The sequence below is a fragment of the Puma concolor genome, chromosome A1 (genome assembly GCF_028749965.1).
Source record: "Puma concolor isolate L17-30 chromosome A1, mPumCon1.1.hap2, whole genome shotgun sequence".
NCBI lineage: Eukaryota > Metazoa > Chordata > Mammalia > Carnivora > Felidae > Puma > Puma concolor.
The window spans coordinates 47,582,248-47,600,709 of NC_141667.1; the positions used below are offsets into that span (position 1 = coordinate 47,582,248).

Sequence of the window (18,462 nt, forward strand, 5' to 3'; positions counted from 1 at the left end):
AAAAAATTTTTTTTTAATGTTTTATTTTATTTTTGAGAGAGACAGAGACAGAGCGTGAGTGGGGGAGGGACAGAGACAGAGGGAGACACAGAATCCAAAGCAGGCTCCAGGCTCTGAGCTTGTCAGCTCAGAGTCCAATGCAGGGCTCGAACTCACAACCCGGGAGATCATGACCTGAGCTGGAGTCGGACGCTCAACCGACTGAGCCACCCAGGCGCCCCCATTATTTATTTTAATGCTCAATGTTTCTCAGGTTTAGTCAGTGGAAGCCACTTCAAATTGGTTCTTGTGTCCCCTTGACATTTCTTCTTCATTGTTTGGGCATGTCCTCGCTTTCTGACACAAAGAGATGGTCCAGGTTTATCTTATGTTCCCCCCTGTATTCGGTGATTTGAAGAGAGCGTATTTATTTATAGAATAAATGTTTGGAATGCAAACAATGCTACCCAGGCTGTTTCATGTGCACCCCCTACTGTTTAGCCTTGCGGGTTTCGGATTTCACCGCTGGTTTGTCACTGGATCCGTGAGGCCGTCACCTGTAACAGAAGATGTGTGCATTTTATAGCCCACTGAATGTTAGCTGTAAACCTGGCCCCCTGAGGCAACCCCCAAAAGGAGCTAGCACTGATACGTGTGACAGGATTGTTTGGTTTCCTTCTCTCAGATATTCAAGGGCTTGCCAGCATGGGAGCTCTGTTTGGAAAGAAAACAGTTTTTACATATTTCTCCTTAACGGTAATAGAAACTATTGTTGTAAAGAGGCACTAGGTTTAGACTATGCCATATGGCACTGAGAGGCGTTCATCACTACAGCTTCCAGGGGCTGAACTCAAAATAGCCCATATTTCTGCATTGATGGAGAATTAGCCCTTGGCTGCCAGGAAACACCCATTGTAGCAGCTCTTCAGCCATGTAATTTAAAATAATTACTAATTAAATGAGAATAAAATAGAGTCCATAATAACAATAATAATCACTGTAGCATTGGTCATTAGCCAAGTTACTATTTGTTGGAGCGTCACCTGGGGGAAGATGGCTTGCCAAAGCGGGGAAGACCCGTGAGGGAGCCGTGGCTTTCTCGTGACTGCTGAGGTAAGGGATCGGGACTGCTCTGGGGGGGCTCGATAACTACAGACCCAATTTTCCATTCCATCTAGATCGCCCGTCTCACGTTGTTTCCAGGAATTCGCTAATACGGCAGGCAGCATGCCGTTGAAAACCAAAAAGCAGGAACAGCTGCGTGGCACTTGTCAACGAAATTATATCATCGCAGGAAACAACTCAAGCGATCACCCTGTCTTCGACAGGCGTCGCTCTTCTCCCCTTCTCGGGAGAAGCAGGGCCCTTTCGCGCGCGGGCCTTTGGGTGTGTGTATCCGAGCCAAGCGGGTTTAAGTGAGTATGTGGGTCAGCGTTAGGTACAGCAGGTTTTAGGTCACGTTGCAAGGGCTTGTCGGGCCATCTACGAAAGTGAAAGGTGGAGGCTGTCTGGGCGAGATGCAGGGTGTCTGGGGCTCACTGTGTGTGACTTCACAGAACATGCCTTCCTTTACTTCATTCATCTGACCAATGAGTACCTACTAGGTGCTGGATAGCCTACTGAGTGCTGGGAATACTGATTAAGACACACCTGGGCGCTGCCCTCGGGGATCTGACGGTCCCCGGGCCGGGAGGAGTATACAAATCCAGATGTGTGAAAGTGCCACAGGGGCAAAGAAGAGAGCACACGAGAGGTGAGCAGGGGGCTCTTGGAGACGTGGCATCTGTGAAGGACTCTTGAGTATGCCGTTTATGTCGAGGCCCGAAGTCAAAGGAATGCTTGGCCAGGTGAACCACGAGGGAAGAATGTTCCCAGCCAAAGGGGTGCCGCGGGCAAGGGCCCTGCATGATGATGGAGCCTCATGAGTTTGGGGAGCTAGCGGAAGTGCATTGTGTAGGGAGAGGCACAGAGGTGCTGAGTGAGGGAGACTGTGACACAAGGGAGGGGTCCCCTGGCTCCAGGGCTTCTGTAGGCTTGGGGAGGGGCCCAGATTTGGTTCTAAGTGCCGGGGGGGGGGGGGGGGCTGGGGGGTGGGCAGCTTCAGAGCTGAGCAGCAGCAGGACGTGGTTTATGTCCGTAAAAGCTCAGTCTTGTTGCTGGTGGAGAGTGGTCTGGTGGGGATGGGGCCTGGGCTGGCCCAGCGCCCAGGTAGTAGGTCATTCAGATAAGAGAGGACAGTCCCCTAGGGGGATGGCAGGGCGCGGGAGGAAGTAGACTGATGGGGCATTCATTTAGGCAGTAGACTTGACCCGGGGTGGCCAGGACTTGAGGAGGTGCCAGGGCTGGTTCTCAGGTCTCAGGCTTGAGCAAACTGGATGAACGGATGTGCTGTGTGTCAGCAAGTTGCTATCTGAGGACAACTTTATCTGAGGGTTAAAATATTCAGATTTTTTTTTTTTTTATGGTGGCAAAATACACTTAATGACCTTTGCCATCCTAGCCATTGTTACGTGTGCACTTCTGTGGCTCTCGTTCCCAGTGTGCCACCACGATTGCTACCGTCCATCTCCAGAACTCTTCCTTCTTCCTCACCTGGAACTGTACCCGTTGCTCACGGACTTCATGTCCCCCTCCGGCACCTCCTGGCCGTCAGCAGTCTAGTCTGTCTCTATGAACGCGACTGCCCCGGGAACCTCGTAGAATCGCACAAGGTTTGGCCTTTGGTGACTGGCTTATTTCACTCTGTGCGCTGTCTTCAAGGTTCACCCGTGCTGTGGCCTGTGTCAGAATTTTCCACCTCGGGCTGAATCATTCTGTTTCACGTATACACCGTATTTTATTTATTCATTCATCCATTGATGGATATTTGAGTTGCTTCCCCCTCTTGGCTGTTGTGAAGATGGCTGCCAAGGACGTGAGGGTACAAATACCCGTTGGAGTCCCTACTTTCATTTCTTTGGGGTATCTACCCAGAAGTGGAATTGGTGGATCATATGGGAATTTTATATTTAACATATCGAGAAACCACCAAACTGTTCTCTATAGGCTGTCCCATTTTACATTCCTACCTGCAGTGCACAAGGGTGCCAGTTTCTCCACAGCCTCGCCAACACTTGTTATTTATTTACTTATTTATTTTTCAACTTTTTAAAAAAAAAGCTTATTTTGAGAGAGAGAGAGAGAGAGAGAGTGGGCATGAGTTGGGGAGGGGCAGAGAGAGAGAGAGAGAGAGAGAGAGAGAGAGAGAGGGAGAGGGAGAGAGAATACCAAGCAGAATCCTGGCTATTGGCACAGATCCCATCACGGGGCTTGATCCTGCAAACTGGGAGATCATGACCTGAGCCGAGATCAAGAGTGGGACACTTAACCAACTGAGCCACCCAGGCTCCCCTATTTATTATTATTATTGTTTATTATTTTATTTTTTTGATAATCACTATCCTAATGGGTATGAAGTGGCATCTCATTGTGGTAAGATGCTCAGATTTGTGGATGAGAGATATTCAAGGGGTGCTGTCGAGTAAATGGTGGGCTGTACCAGGTGGGATTTCCATTGAGTGGTCTTCTGGCCCTCAGATCGCTTCAAATTCTGCTGACCCTGCTGTGCAGCGGGCTCTTGTGAATGCCTCGTTGTCGTGGAACTTCCGTGGTTGTCCTTACGGCATCCTATCTCTGCCAGTGTGCCTACTCTTTGAGGATGGGAGCCTTTGGGCATTTGGATTCACTTCCGGTGAACAAATGACATTTTGTACCTGGTTCTCCCCTTTCTACTCCACATTGCAGCTCCTGTGGAAATTAATCAGGAATAACTAACTGTGAGCTGTGGATAAAAGTGGTGGAAAGCTTCAGAAAGGGAATTTATCACCATGGTCTTGGGAGGTACATCTAGCTGAAATCACACAGGTCTGATGATCTTTTAGAGTGAGCGGAAGGCATTTTTGTTTGCTTTTCTTTTTTTTTTTGTAACAAAGAAAATTCAGCTTTAAAGTGTTTTTCAATTTCTCTCTCAGCTCCTTTCATTCTTTGATTTCTTCCTCTTAATGGGATAACATAAACCAGTTTTCTGTCGTCTATTATTCATCAAAGCTGTCGATTTACCCTGAACAGAATGAAGGCAAGGATGTTATTAAAATAAAACAACTTCCAATTGAGCTGCTAATAAGTGCTGAAATGCATCCACATTTCTCCTATTGATTATATCCTGCCGACAGAGGCAAACACAAGCCATGTACCATACGCTGCCTGTGGAAATGAAAGATTTAATTAGATGAAAACCGAATGAGCTGGAAGATCTACTGCGCTCGGCCATCAAACAATTGTTATTCATAATTGGCTGTTTGAAATGTCCCTGCTTCTTGAGCCTTTTTCACTTAAAAAAATTCCCTACCACGCATTAAGATGAACATGGTCGTTAGTGAATTTTCCCCTGTGCATTTTACAAGCTCAAGGTTGTGGGCTAGAATGAGCCCTGTCAGGCCATTAATCAGGTGTAATAGAACATCTTGAAATGGAGAATTAGCAGGCAAGAACAGGGAAACGGCATGTCTTCTCCATTTCAGGCCCGTCTTCAAATGCTGAAGGTGGGAAAAGAGGGGCTGGTGGGGAGGATGTAAGAAGAGGTCCATAAACCCAGAGAGTGGGATTCTTTAGAACTGGCTAGCTCTGTAAGTGTGTGCATGTAAAGTTTAATGTCTGGTAAATGCACTGATGTTTAGTGACACGAGTGTATTAAAAAGTTGGTATTCACTTTGCCAAGGATGTTTCAGGCACCCATCAAGTGGCCTGCTTTTTAAGACAGCTAGGAGGAGAAAAATGGACGGAAATCGTTGCCTATGGTAGCCATGTGGCAGTTAGCCTATTCAGCTTTTCCTTCTCGGACCTCTGAGGCTTTGGTTTCCTCCTTTGCACAATGGGGATATGAGTTACACCTATTTCATCGATTTGTTGTGGGGATTAAGTGTTGTGGGGATTAATGTGGGCATCGCTTTTAGCACTGTTACTGGGCACACGGGTGTATGCTAAATGAATGTCAGCTATTTGCAAAAAGAATTCACCTTCCATGTCTTCAAGGCCCTGAAGGAAAGATATCACCTCTTCTGTTCTATTTCCCGTAGCATCTTCCTCAGTGCTGAACACCCTGCTGTCAGGAAAAACGTTCATCTGAAATAAAAGAAGTGTCAATCTCTCAATCTTTTTTTTTAAGTTTATTTATTTTGAGAGAGAGAGAGAGAGAATGCAAGAGTGGGGGAAGGGCAGAGAGGGAAGGAGAGAGAGAGAATCCCAAGCAGCCTCTGCACTGACTCTGGACTGACTCACTTATGCGGGGCTCAAATTCATGAACTAGGAGATCATGACCTGAGCTGAAACCAAGAGTCAGATGCTTAACTGACTGATCCACCCAGTCACCTCAATCTCTCAGTCTTGAGGTTCTTATAGACTTGGGTGGGAGTTGATAGTCGTTCAACAAATATGTATTTAACATCTTAAATAATTTTGATTTTTTTAAAGTTTATTTTTGAGAGAGGGAGAGAGAGAGAGAGAGAGAGTGAGCACGTGCCTGCCGGGGCAGGCAGAGAGAGAGGGAGAGAGGGAATCCCCAGCAGGCTTGGGGCTGTCAGCGCAGAGCCCCACACGAGGCTCAGTCTCACGAACTGAGAGATCACGACCTGAGCTGAAATCAAGAGTCGGACGCTTCACCAGCTGAGCCACCCGGGCGCCCCAACATCTTAAATCATTTTAAAAATAATATTTTGTTTTTCTGATGACCAAAGGAATAACAGCTGCTCCTTGACAGAGGCAGTGAGGGTCATGGTTGAGAGGGCAGGGAGCGGAGCCAGACTGTCTGCTTCCCCGGCCACCCTGTGAAGATTCGATGGGTTAAGACCCCACCAGACACTCGCAACAGGGTCCGGCACATAATACTTGTTCAATAAGCTCCAACTGGTATTTAATGAAAAATAGTAAAAACCAACTACAGATCATGTATCCTCATGATCCCGAGATAATGGCCAATAAATACTTACTGAAAGTGTGCTCTGTGATTAGCACAGTGCTATGGGGCCTGATTCTTTGTGTCGTGTTGCACTGAGTTTATGCTACAGTAGAATCTCAGGCTGGATATTTTTTCTTTAATATCTGGCCCCCTGTAGTCACCACTTCTGTACAGAAACGCCGCGGTGTGTTAGTTCTTGTTTCTCAAGTGTAATTTGGAGTCAAGTGGACCAGATAAACAATGTCAGTGAAAATATCTCTTGCAGACACTGACGGGACTTATCCGTCTAGGAACAAAGAGATAACGGATGCATAAATGTTTAATTTTTCTTTGCATGTTAATGTAACCACTGAACTCTCTTGGTCCCCGAGCAAATTAATCATCACAAAATGAGAGTAAATGACACACGATCTGTATTGAGCTGTTGTCTGTTGGATCAGCCATCCCTCAGCGCGGGTATCATGGAAGAGGCGGGTCTCTGCAGCGGAGCTGTGTGAACGGCTGTGATAGATCTAAGCACATTAGGATGCTCCTTGGAAAGCTTGGGGCCCTGATCTTCTAGCTTGAGGTCGGTTCTTGGCATGTTTGGGGAGTGATGGTTCCCTCTCCCTTGTGGAGGAGGGCCGGCGCTGGACTCTGAAGTCCCGACATCTTCAATCCCTAGCTGTGTGATTGTTCGAAGTCACAGCTTCTCTGAGCTTTATTTGCTTCATGCGCAAAATAAAGTTGTGGCTAAAAACTGTATGTATATCCTTTTTGTTTTTAATTGTAGTAAAATACCCAGAACATAAAATTTACCATCTTGCCCACTTTTAAATGCGCAGTTCAGGAGGCGACTAAACCATGTTTAGCTCCAATGATAATGCTACCAATATTGCCACCACATGCCCAGTAGAACTGTCGTGTGGAGCAAATTAACAAAAGGAGGTGAAGGTGCTTTCTCAAGGAGGCAAGGCTTTGCAGGCCTCAGTTTGTCCTGTCCACGTGGCCCCATCCCCTCTCTGGGCTCTGTTTCCCCACCAGTGGCTTGGAGCTCAGATTCCTTTAGTGCTGACGTTCTGCCGATCTGCCCAGCAGAGGGTCCCAAGTCAACCGGGAGGCAAGCCTTCTGCTAAAAGGCTGCGTTTCTCTGGTGAGGCGTCAGCAACATTATACCCACGGAGGTTTCATCACTTTTCTGGTCACCCTTTGCAAGGAAGCCGTTGGTAAAATCTGACTCGTCAGTGACACTGATATATCTATGCCTGTGTCTGCATCCATATCTGTAGCTCTATCTATACCCATAGCTATCTTTTATTAGTTCATTAAAAGATGTTTATCTAGCAACGCCTCATTGCCAGGCACCTTTTGAGGCTCTGGGGATGCAGCCGTGAACGAGAGGCAGCTCACCTGGCTTCACAGAGCTTGCCTTTCAGTGGGCAAGGCAGACAGTAAACCAGTATAACAAGTTAGTGAAAGGGCGGGCCTACGCCGGCTGACTCCATCTTGTTCTGTGTTCTCCACCTTGAGTGACTATGTCCCCGACATGACCCCTTTCCCGGGAAAATCGCAGAAACCTCAGATCGTGCCTCCTCCCCTTGAGTAACCTCCCGCTCACCCGTTCAAACTTCCTGATCAAAACACGCCCAGCGACCTGCATAACAGGACTCTGACCCTTCCCCAGCCAATCGGCCGAGGCCACGACCCTTCCCCAGCCAACCGGCTGCCCCTAGACCCCTATAAAACCTTTGTGCTTTTGAAACTCGCTCTCTCTCCCCGGTATCTCACCGCTGCCTCGGTGCAGGTAGGGGATTGAGCTCGAGCTAGCTCGAATAAAGGCTCTTTTGCTTTTGCATCGGACTCGGCTCCCTAGTGGTCTTTGGGGATCACGAATTCTGGGCATAACATTAGAAGTGATAGATGCTGGATGGCGGACACCCAGGACTCCCACATGGCGTCATCCATACCAGCGAAGGAGAAGAAGCTCGTGGAGGTGAAGCTAGGAGAGCTGCCACGCTAGATGCTGAGGCGGGATTTCACCCCTAAAGGCATTGCTGAGCGGTTCAAAGTTCGTCAGTGTGACGAAAGGGGGCGTCGCTGGGATTCCTATGGTGCAGGCAGTTTATGTGCTTTTCAACTACTGTCATGGTTACAAGGAACACAAACATGAGGGGTGACGCAAGTACCACTGAAGGGGGCCCGGGGTGGAGGAACATTCGGCATTCCTAACCGTGACCTTTGCCTGGCACCCTTGAATCCTTTCATATCCTAATTCAGAATTACCCTCCAATGAAAGATAACTGGTACTTGGAAAACAAGAAAGAAGAAGTGATAGGTGTGGAGAGAAAAACAGTGCCAGGCCTGGAGCTGGAGGGTGACAGGGGCTTCTCTTTAGAAGGACTGGTCAGGGAAGGGCTCCTCAGAGGGGACACTGAATGAAGGGAGTCCTGAATGAAGGAGCAGGCCTGAATGAATGGAGAGGACCAGCCATGGGAAGGTGTGAGGAAGTGTGCTCCAGGTGGGGGTGGAGGGAAGAACTTCCTAGAGGCCACAGAGACTCCTCCCTGCCTTGGGCCAGTGACCGAGGCTGAGCCAGGGTAGCCCCAGTGCAGAAGGACTTTGGGTTCCTTCTCTTCTCCCTGGGTTTCCATAGATGACAGTATTTCTTTTTTATTAAAATTTTTTTTTAAAAATATTTATTTATTTTTGAGAGAGAGAGAGAGAGACAGAGTGCAAGCAGGGGAGGGGCAGAGAGAGAGAGAGGGAGACACAGAATCGGAAGCAGGCTCCAGGGTCTGAGCTGTCAGCACAGAGCCCGATGCGGGGCTCAAACTCACAAACCATGAGATCACAACTTGAGCCTAAGTCGGACGCTTAACCAACTGAGCCACCTAGGCACCCCATAGATGACACTATTTCAAGAGCATCTCCAGGCAGCTGGGAATCAATGTTGGGGGAACAGAAGACCTTCTTGGTCCCTTTGGTTAATTTGGCCAAATTAACCAAAGGGACCAAGAAGGTCTTCTGTTCCCCCAACATTGATTTGAGCCCCTCTCCTCGGAGGCCAACAGGACACCCAGCCTCTGCTGGCAGCCGAGTTCCCACGGCCCCACCCCGGCGCTTGGAAACAACGACAGCTTCAGGAGTGCCAAAGAAGGACAAAGATGCCAATGTCCCTCAAATCAGAGCTGTGAAATTTGGTAATGAGGGGCAACTCTGTTAGTGAGGACATGAGAAATGCACATTTATTAAGGCTTTCTGAGATAATTTTGCACAATTTATAATTTGGCATTTGTTCAGATACTGGTTCAGCTGCTTTAGTGGCGAAGAAGCTAACAGAGGCTTTAATGAGGTGGAAGGTAGTTTTCCTTTCATGTACAAGTCTGAGCCAGGAGGCAGGCCTGGAAAGGAGAATGGCCCTGTTCCATCACATGCGCCCCGGCCCTGGGGCTCCTTCCATTCTCTGCTTCGCCACATCCTTGAATGCTGTGCTGGTCCACTGAGTCACAGGTGACTCACACTGCCCCTTATGATGGTGTTGAAGCCGGCAGGAAGGGGAGTGGTAAGTGAGGACATGTCCTTAGTTTTAAGGCTGTGACCTTGGAGTTGTAGACATTACTTTCTTTAAGGTTTAACAGAAGTAAAACAAATGAACCACTGAAGTAGTGTTTCGTAAAAGTTTACTGTGTACCCACCAAAAAGATAGTTTCAAAACCAGGAGCCCTCAAACCAAAACGTGGACTGAAACTCAGATGTATGTTGTTAGGAAGCAACTTGTATAGAGCGGAGGCAGTGACGGTTCTGTGTTCACAGTGATGGGTTCCAAAATTAAAAAGTTCTTAAATGACGGGAAATTGGTTAGTGGATGCCTCACACCCATCTTGGGGGAACAATTTAACTTTTGCTTATGATTTTCAGAGGTATGGAGCCAGAAGTGACCCAGGTCAAGGTAGCCTCGCTTGTCTTGCAAAGTAAGCTCAATTAAGCTTTGCTTGTATGACTGGTTTTGCTCAGGGAGTTTTTAAGTCCTGTCTTTGCTTGTGTTTGGTTTTGACACAATTGATAATTTTTTTTATTGAATGGGACATATTTATACTAAAGCAATTATTGGACCTAAAAATTTTTGTAATTTAATTTTTATTTGAATTCCAGTATAGTCAACATACAGTGTTGTATGGGTTTCAGGTGTACAATATAATGATTCAGTAGTTCTGTACATTACTCAGTGCTCGTCATGGTGAGTGTACTCTTAATCCCCTTCACCTATTTCACCCCAAACCCCACCCACCTCCCTTCTGGTAACCACCAGTTTGTTCTCTATAGCTGAGTGTTTTTTCTGGTTTCTCTCTCTCTCTCTCTCTCTCTCTTTTTTTTACTTTGTTCATTTGTTTTGTTTCTTAAATTCCACGTATGAGTGAAATCATATGGTATTGTCTTTTTCTGACTTCTTTCACTTAGCATTATACTCTCTAGATCCATCCATGTTGTTGCAAATGGCAAGATTTCATTTTTTATGGCTGAATAATATTCCTGTGTGTGTGTGTGTGTGTGTGTGTGTGTGTGTGTGTGTGTGTGTTTGACATCTTTATCCATTCATCTATTGATGGACACTTGGGCTGCTTGCATATTTTGGCTATTGCGAATAATGTTGCACGATTACTGAACTTTTAATTTGGGAGACACTTATCCCCCCAAATTGTTGGTTGTTTGTCTGATATTCATATTTAACTGGGCATCTTATCTGGCAATCTTAATTGGCAAGAACCTAGTCATATAGACACATCTAGTTTCAAGAGAGTCTGGGATACTGAGCCTTTAGGGGGGCAGTATTGTGTCCGACTACAACCTGGAGTTTTAATTACTAAAAGGAAGAAGGGGAGAATGGATATTGGGGACAACTCGCCGTCTTTGCCCAAACTTACACGGTCTCATTTATTCATTCATTCTACTAATATTTATTAAGCACCTACTGTATGACAAGTATTGGATAAATAAAATAGGGAAGGCTCCTGCTGTCAGGGAGTATATATTTTAGTGGAAAAGACAGATAATAACAATTTAAACACGTGTAGAATTTCAAGTAGTAATACATGTTATGGGGAAAAATAAGGCAAGTAAAATTCTAAAGTGTGATAGGAAAACTGCTTTTTATTTTCTTTTAATGTTTACTTATTTACTTTGAGAGAGAGCGAGCGAGCGAGCAGGAGTGGGGGAGGGGCAGAGAGACTATCCCAAGCAGGCTCCACACTATCTGTGCAGATTCCAACGCAGGGCTCGATGCTACGAACTGAGAGATCATGGCCCGAGCCGAAATCAAGAGTCTGGTGCCAACCCAACTGAGCCACCCAGGCTTCCCTGGAAAGCTGCTTTTTAAATGGGAGAGGTAAGAGAAGCTTCTCTGGAGAAAGGACTTTTGAGAAAGTCCTGAATGAAGTGAGGGAGGAAGCACGTGAAGCCCTGGGGAAGAGCGTGCTGGCCAGAGGGACAAACTAGTGCAAAGATGCTAATGACATTGGCACGTTTCAGGAACCAGAAGGCCCATGTGGTGCCATGGAGGGATGCAGGGGGAGAGGTAGGGAGGGTTGGCAAGGGAGGGCCTTGAAGGCCGTGCCAAATATATATTTTTTTAATTCTAGGAATTATCAGAAGGCACTGGAGGGTTTTGAACAAGACAGTTGTGTGATTTAATTTATATTTTAAAAAGATCACTGTGCCTGCTGGGTGGACAAGGTGGCTCTAGGGAACAAGAGTGGGAGAAGGGAGATGAGTTAGATGCCTGTTGCAGGGGACCAAGCTTGATAGGGCTGTAGGGTGAAGGGAGGGAGAAATAGTGGGACTCAAGATGTCTAGGTACTAATATCACCCTCATCTTACAGATGAGGGAGGCTCTGAGAGCTGGGGTTGGAATCTAGGTCTGTGTGACTTGAGTGCTTGCTGGGAGGAGGGATGGGGGGCAGCTCTGAGGAGGACGGTCTTGCAGCTTTGGGAGACTGCAGGAACCATTGAGCCCTTGGTTCTGACAGTTTAGCAGGAGCGAGAGCGAGCAGGACAAAGGATGAGGGCCACTTTCACCTCTTCTGCATTCTTCCCAAGCATTGATTCTGTCCAAGACTCCGGATCTGAGGCAGTCTTCTTGTTTTTGGCATCATTAGAATAAAATCTTGTCTCCTCCTCCATGAAAAAAAAATAAAAAGAGTACTTGCTGTTGGGAGTTGGCAGCTGCAACAGCAACAGCAATGTAAACTCTACGAAGAGGGAGGTGACTGTTTTATTCTTTGTGATCCTCGGGGCCCCGGGGTGTAGAGGAAAGAGGCTTTGGAACCAGCCACACCTGGTCCTGACTCTCATTTACCAGCTGAGCCTTGGTTTTTTGCATCTGCAAAGTGGGATCATAACGCAGCTGCTCCGCATAACTGCCGAGAGCATCAGAAGAGAAAATGTGCCTGAGACTAGGAGCATACGATAAATGTGATTCATTTTATGATTTTGTGATCGCTTTGGCTTTAGCTTGCTCTGAGCACTGTTCTTTATCTTTCCGTTCCCTTACTGACCCTAATGTTTTCGTTATTGCCCACCCCCTTCCCCTGCTTGCTTCTGTCAGGGTGTGTGTAGAGCCCCCACATAATATGGCCTAGTTGGAAAATGGAATGAAAAGTAATGGGCAAATATCAGGAGGAGGGAGTCAGGAAATAGGGAATACCTTCCATTACCCTGTTCTCTAGAACTAGAATATGAAATATTCATTTAAGTCAAGTGAAAGACATCGCGAACTTGATGTTCTTGCTGAGTTCCAGAAGCACACTGCTGATAAGAAACAAATTAGAAATTCGAGTTTTTCCCCAAGGGCTGCCAAGATGTGTGTTTCCAGGGGGGCTGGTCTTTCCCTGCGGGTCAGTTAGGCTCTTCCTGAAGCATAAATTTGGATGGAAATGATCACTGCGTCTGATGAGGCCCTGAGAGCCCACTGTTGGGATTTGGGAAAGGTATTTGAAGTCCCGTTTATTTGAACCATGTGTAAACGCACTTTGCAGTGTGTCAGGTTGCTCTTCAGCAATGAGGGGGCCGGAAACGGATATTGACTCAGTGGATTTCAAATGTAGATCAGCTGGCCAGAGTGGGTGGTTACCCTGGATGAAAAGACTCACAGAGCTGTGGACTCACAGCAGGAAGAGCCCCTAGACATCTTCAGGAACTTTTTTTTTTTTTTTTTTTTTTCCCCCAGGTAAGGATACTAAAGCCCAGAGAAGGGCGTTTACTTGTTCAAAGTCACACAGCTTTATCCAAAAGTAAAGCACGGAAGAAATTTGGTAGGCTTTGCGGTCAGAGAGAGTTGGGTTCAAATCCTGGATCTGTCATTATGTTCCTTGGGTAAGTTACTTAATTTTCTAAAGCTTCAATTTCCTCCCTTGGAAGATGGGGCTGGTAGTTGTTCCTCCTTCATAGGGTGAATACGAGGATTAAAAAAAAAAATCCACGTAAAATAGCACAATGCTTGGTACTTAGTACTTGGTAAATATTGGTATTTTGTCGCGTTGATGATAATACCTTTTTGGTGCCCCAGGAGCCGATAATAGGACAACATTTCTATTGCTAACATGCCACAGGACTCTGGTTTGATCCTTATTAGAGAATGTGGTGGGCTGAACCGTGTTACCCCAAAAGATCTGTTCAAGAAACTCCCGCCACCTGTGAATATGACCTTATTGGGAAACAGGGTTTTTGCAGATATAATCAAGTTAAGATGCAGTCATACTGGACTAATGTGAGCCCTAATCCAATGGCTTTTGTCCTTTTAAGAAGAGGAAAATTTGTCCACAGACACGGGGGGATAATGCTGTGTGAAGACAGAGGCAGAAATTGTAGTGATGCTACCATGAACCAAGGAATGTCAGGCGTTACTGGTAACCATCAGAAGCTAGAAGAGGCAAAGGATTCTTCCCTAGAGACTTTGAAGGGAGGATGGCCCTGGCAACACTTTGATTTTGGATCTCTAGCCTCCAGAACTATGAAGCGACCAGTTTATGTTGTTTTAAGCCACCGAGGTTGTGGTAATTTATTATGGCAGGCTTAGGAATCTAACACAGAGGGAATCAGTGGGGGTGGGGGAGGGTTCTGGGCTCCCATTTGAGCATCCACGATTAGGATTGGTAGCTATAGAACATTCATTTCCTTATTTACTGATAGAACATTTACCTACTGACTTAGTGATGCTGGAGGGGTGTGTGCGTGTGTGTGTGTAGGTTGGGTGGTAAGCCCAAGTACTGAGATTAATGAGAGCTAGGAATCTTCACGATCATGAGTGGATATTCAGGATCACAGAATGCTTGGAGCACGCTCAGAAAAGTTAGGAGGGGTCACGTTAGGATAGATGGCAAGGGCTGTTTTGTCTCATGTGCCCCACTTGTCCTGTTAAGTCTCCCCCCTTCCCCTTCCCTGTCATGTGAATGTAGGTATTTTCTTGTTGGGCTGAGACACAGAGAAAATGGAAACTGACTTGGGAAACTGTTGGGATTTGTAAGCCCTTGGTGCATGCCTCTTTCTTCGAGTCAGGTGAGGACGAGGGGAATATTGTCAGGGGGTGTGTCTTGTGCCCATATTTCCCAGAGACAGCAGGTGGTCTCTGTCTTAATTCACGTTTCTACAGGATGGTCTTGAGATGTGTAGGAGCCCCTTCTCATAACAAATCCCTCTACCCCCTGTTGACCTCATTGGTCCTTCCTCTCCATCAGTCATTCCTTCTCTGCCTCTCCCATTCTACACTCTGGCCTATCATTTTGGGCAGCTTTGAAGTTCTCTTCCTTTCTCCAACCAGAAGGGAAAACATTCCCAGGTGGGCTTGATAAATGAGTCTTACTGCTCTCTGCTGTAGCTAGCATTCATCTCGAAAGAAGAGGTGACACATTATAAGGATGTACACAGTTTTCAGGGCTCCTGTGCTACGAGGGAAGGCAAGTGGGGGCGGAGGTGGAGGGAGGTGACAGTTCAACTGTGGGCTCATGGACTGAGGACGCCTGTAGGAGCCCAGGCTAAAAGTCGTATTTGAACTGCTGAACCCCAATAAAAAATCAGTGCTATTTGGTCTTGACCCTCTTGAGCCAAGGGAAAAAGGATCAAATCATTGGATTTCTCAGGTTATCTGCTTAGAAGGAAGCACAATCCCTGGCTCATTGATTGGGAAGGATTTTTAGAGGGAATGTGAAGGGGAGGATGGGGGAGAGGGTGGGTGGACAGTCGAGGAGAGAATAGCCAAGAGGCAGCACCATGGCAAAGTAGGAAGACAAGATGGCCGGTGAAAGAATTCTTTCCACCGTGTGCTTTGAGGACTTCTCCCTTATCTACAAAAATGAATAACTTGTGAGAGCTGCCGTCACCCATGAGAAATCTCCTACAGGTGATTTCATTTGTGTGAAATATTCAGAATAGGTAAATCTACGGGGACGGAAGGCAGATCAGTGATCACCAGAGGCTGAGGTGAGGGGGGAATGGGAAGTGAGTGCTTAATAGGGTTTCCTTTTAGGGTGATAAAAATGTTCCGGAACTATTGCGAATGTACTAACTGCCACTGAATTGTACACTTTAAGATGGTGCATTTAATGTCATGTGAATTTTGTCTAAAAACACAGAAGCCCAAAACACCCCCTCTCCACCCCAGGTCCCTTGTGACCCCGTTGATGCTGTTGGGGTGGCCTCCTGAAAGATAAAGACTTGGCTGGACTCCGAGTCTGGTGGCATCACCTGAGCTGAGTGGTGTGGGAGTGTGGGGGTCCTCACTCCCTCTGTCTGCCCTTCCTACCTCTCCTCAGAGGAGCTTCACCAGAGCTGAGAGGTTAGGAGCACAGGCTTTCAGGACCCTTAGTCTAACTGTGAATCTGGCCACTACCGACAGTGTGAATCCAGATGTTACAGCCCCTCTCTAGGCCTCAGTTTCCTCTCTTACAAAAGGGAGGTGATGATATCTACTTCGTAGGGTTTGTTAGCATGAACGGTGTAAGGCGTTTAACACAGCGCACGGTACATTATCACTGCTTGATAAATGGTAGTGGTTATTATAAGTAATAATTCTATTATCTTTGTGTCTGCCCGAGCATAGTATTGATTGCTAAGATCCAGTGGTGGCAAGAAGTTGTGCCTTGAGCCATATGCTCTAAACAGAATCCCAACCCCCAACAGCTGACTTGTGGGGTGGGGAGAAGTGATGCAGCAACAGTGGAGGATATTATTGTCTTAGTCATGGTTTGGAAGGCGTCTGATAAATAGCATCCTTCCCTGCTTGAGTCCTACACCAGTGAAATAATAAGACAACCTAAGAAGACCAAAATATCACCTTTATACCAATTAAACTGATTTTGGAGAATAAAGGGGCTTCATACGTCTGAATCCCAGAATGAGACTTCACACGCTGTCATGGACAGGCAGATAATGGCCGGGCTGCCCAGACAGGGGCCTCCCCTGCTAAACTTGCCACTTGAAGGGACAGAGAGGGGCGCTGGCTCTCATGGAGGGCTCCTTCCCAAGCCCAACAATCATGGCGGGCACTCACCCTCCAGGTGGAAAGAGGCCTTCTAGCAATTCTCCTTCCTGATAGAAGTCATCAGAAGGATAGAGGCGGCTTAACAGTGGGCAGATACAGTCGCCGTGAGTTATCTCCATGGAAAGGCAGAGGCTTCCCCCATGTCTAGATGGTACTCCTACCGCTTTCCTTATGTGATCTGACATGGTGATGGCCAGGGGTGCTGCCTCCTTCCTTTCCATTCCGCAAGGAGCCATTTGTTACAAAAGGAAACAAAATAGCAAAATAACCAAGCAAGCAAACAAAAGCAAAACCTGGAAACATCCTCATTTTGTCTAACGCTTGGGGAATGGTAAAATAAATTCTAGAATATCCATTCAACAGAATGTTAAGAAGCCACTTAAAAAAGGCTATTTACAAAGGGTTTGTAATGATGTAGGAATTATGTGATAATGTCAGGTGAAAAAAGCATGATACAAAATTGCACATACAGTTTGAACTCAGCTATATTAAAACCTCTCAAAGATTATACACAGAAAAATGAAAACATTGAGAGGAAATTTCCAAAATATTAACAATGGTTGCCTTTCTGTTTATTTTTCCGCTATAGTTTACAAATTTTCTGTAATAAGCATGCATTTTTTTTTGTATTGGAAAAACTCAACTTTATTAAAAAATGTAACTACTTTTTTACAATGGCAAGGGTTATAAATTATCATATTAGCAGTTAAGCCAACAATTTTGAACTTCATAGATTTGTAAGATTACAGAGCGCTAATGGTATTCATAGTACTAAATTTTCCTAGTTTCTTGTACTGAGATTTTCCTAGTTTAAGGATTAAAAAGTTTTTTGAAGATTTCCTAGAGACTATGGCTTCTCTCCTCAGAACATCTCAGATACGAATGTACTGTCATTGAAATTGCTTTTAATTTCATGTTACAGAAAGCCCTATAGAAAGCAGCTGAAATAGTAGAGGTTCATGTAACTAAAACTTTAGGGATATCAGGTGAAGCTTGATTCAGCAATTCAAGAATTTCACTAAGACTCTCATTTCTTCTGTTTCTTTTTTTAATTTTTTAAAAAAATTAAAGAGAGAGAGAGAATGAGAATGAGTTGCGGAGGGGCACAGAGGGGGAGACACAAAATCCAAATCAGGATCCAGGCTCTGAGCTGTCAAGCTCTGAGTGGGGCTTGAACTCCCGGACCATGAGATCATGACCTGAGCCAAAGTCAGACGCTTAACTGACTGGGCCACCCAGGTGCCCCTCCTTTCTTCTGTCTCTATGCTCAGTCTCCTACAGTGTCAGCCTCATCCTAGGACTGGCTACCGTGTGGGTTCCAAGATGGCTCGTGGGAGTTCCTGGTACTTCATTCTTTCTTGTTCTCGTCTAGCTGGAAAGAGTGTCTCTGTTTCAGTATTCCCAGCAAATGTTGTAAGATTTGATGTGATTGTAAGGTTTAGGTACATAGTTCGTCTATCCTGGCCAGGAAATAGAGAGCACTGATTGGCTTAGCTAGATCACTTGTCCTGCCACGGACAAGTCCTGATCTGGAATCAGTATCCCTAGGACCACATTATTTTCTAAATAGAAACTGGGGACATGGATGTCCCTTATGCATATGACTTACTGTATATAATTTAGGCTTATTCTTAAATTCCTTGGACCTTGCCCATGTACCCAGCTTAAGAATTCCTGGTCTAAACCAATCCTCTTATTTTAGAGATGGGGATTCAAGACCCAGAAGTCACAAATGCCCAGAGCCTTATAGTCACCTCACTGTCCGTCTGCTGCTTGCCTCCCCACCAAACTCCCTCCAACTTCACATGCAATAGTAAGTCAGAGATGAATAAGTGGGAAGTAGAACCCTTAGCAAACCTCTAAGCCCCTGTAGGACCCAGGATGGATGCATTTTGATGAAGACGACCTCATGCCAAGGGAGGCAAGTATCCAGAGTGGGAGAGGTGGCTGCATTGAGCCTCCCATCTAAGACAGCATGGAA

The 18,462-nt window shown here is 46.1% G+C and overlaps 1 long non-coding RNA gene and 1 pseudogene across 1 annotated transcript in view; both read left to right on the forward strand.

Moving 5' to 3' along the window:
- The first annotated feature begins 7,352 nt into the window (after positions 1 to 7,352).
- LOC147584149 (ATP synthase F(0) complex subunit f, mitochondrial pseudogene) lies at positions 7,353 to 8,537 on the forward strand (annotated as a pseudogene).
- A 4,640-nt stretch (positions 8,538 to 13,177) lies between these two features.
- The window catches only part of LOC147584150 (uncharacterized), a 43,575-nt gene continuing 38,290 nt past the window's right edge, over positions 13,178 to 18,462 (forward strand). The window contains exon 1 of the long non-coding RNA XR_015255198.1: positions 13,178 to 13,318. This is a non-coding gene — a long non-coding RNA (uncharacterized LOC147584150). The remainder of the gene's footprint in view (positions 13,319 to 18,462) is intronic.